Source organism: Lolium rigidum, chromosome 5 (genome assembly GCF_022539505.1).
Source record: "Lolium rigidum isolate FL_2022 chromosome 5, APGP_CSIRO_Lrig_0.1, whole genome shotgun sequence".
NCBI classification, from domain to species: domain Eukaryota; kingdom Viridiplantae; phylum Streptophyta; class Magnoliopsida; order Poales; family Poaceae; genus Lolium; species Lolium rigidum.
The window spans coordinates 128,122,485-128,124,520 of record NC_061512.1 but is presented as its reverse complement, the minus strand read 5'-3'; positions in this window follow the sequence as shown (position 1 = coordinate 128,124,520).

Here is a 2,036-nt window from a genome sequence, read left to right as displayed (position 1 = left end):
TTATTATTACTCCCAACATAAGCATAGTCATTTTTATTAATTGTAGTAGGAGCAAATTCAACAAAGTAGCTATCATCAAATATAGGAGGCATATTGTAATCATAATTAAATTTATCCTCCATAGTAGGCGGCACCAGAAGACCACTATCATTATAATCATCATAAATAGGGGGCAAAATATCATCAAAGAAAATTTTCTCCTCAATGCTTGGGGGACTAAAAATATCATGCTCATCAAAACCAGCTTCCCCAAGCTTAGAATTTTCCATAGCATTAGCAACAATGGTGTTCAAAGCATTCATACTAATAACATTGGCATTATCATGCATATATAGTTCCATAGGTTTTTTAATTTTCTCTTCAAACACCTCATGTCCTAACTCAAGATAAATACTATAAAGATCTCTAATATTTTTGTTGTTTTCCATTAAGCCTAACTAGTGAAAACAAGAAACAAAAAGATGCAATTGCAGGATCTAAAGGAAATAGCTTCGAGCACTCACACACCGGCAATAGTGCTAGGAAATAGCTTAGTAGTCGGAGGATGTGAATACCTTTTACCTTACCTCCCCGAGCAACGGTGCCGTAAAATAGCTTGATGTCTACGCACGCTTCTATTCCCGTAGATAGTGTTGGGCCTCCAAGAGCGAGAGGTTTGTAGAACAGCAGCAAGTTTCCCTTAAGTGAATCACCCAAGGTTTATCGAACTCAGGGAGGAAGAGGTCAAAGATATCCCTCTCAAGCAACCCTGCAATTACGATACAAGAAGTCTCTTGTGTCCCCAACACACCCAATACACTTGTCAGATGTATAGGTGCACTAGTTCGGCGAAGAGATAGTAAAACACAGGTGGTATAGATGGTGGTAATATTGCAGGAAGTAAAGATGCAGTAAAACAGTAAACAAGCGGTGCCAGAAAATAGCTTGCTGGCATGGGAGGCAATTCTCTGTGGTGTAAACAAGGCCTAGGGATCATACTTTCACTAGTGGACACTCTCAACATTGATCACATAATTGAATAAACAAATACTACTTTCTCTACACTCTCTTGTTGGATGACAAACACCATTCATTGTGTAGGGCTACAAGAGCTCCCTCAAGCCGGAGTTAACAAGCTCCACAACATTCGGTGTTCACATTTAAGTAACCTTAGAGTGCATGATAGACCATTGCAATTATACCGAGTACTAACATAGCATGCACACTGTCACCGTCAGGCTATGAAAGGGGTAATAGATCGCATCAATACTATCATAGTAATAGTTAACTTCATAATCTACAAGAGATCACAATCATAGCTTATACCAAGTACTACATGATGCACACACTGTCACCATTACATCATGGAGGGGGAATAGACTACTTTAATAACATCACTAGAGTAGCACATAGATGATATTCAACTAGATCACAAAGCTCATGGTCACATAAAGATCACATGGGAGAGAGAGATGAACCACATAGCTACGGTACAGCCCTTAGCCTCAGGGGAGAACTACTCCCTCCTCATGGGAGACAGCAGCGGTGATGAAGATGGCGGTGATGTCGATGGAGATGCCTTCCGGGGGCACTTCCCCGTCTCGGCGACGTGCCGGAACAGAGACTTCTGTCCCCCAGATCTTGGCTTCGCGATGGCGGCGGCTCTGGAAGGTTTCTCATACCGTGGCTTATTCGTGTAGGGTTTTCGCGACGGAGTCCTTAAGTAGGCGGAAGGGCAGCCTCGGAGGGGCCCTGGTGGGGCCACACAATAGGGGGGCGCGCCCCACCCCTTGGCCGCGCCGCCCTGGCGTGTGGGGCCCCCCGGCTCCCTCTCGGTCTCTCTCCGGTGTTCGGAAGCTTCGTGGAAAAATAAGATTCGGGCGTTGATTTCGTCCAATTCCGAGAATATTTCCTTACTAGGATTTCCGAAACCAAAAACAGCAGAAAACAGAACCGGCACTTCGGCATCTCGTCAATAGGTTAGTTCCGGAAAATGCATAATAATGACATAAAGTGTGTATAAAACATGTGAGTATCATCATAAAAGTAGCATGGAA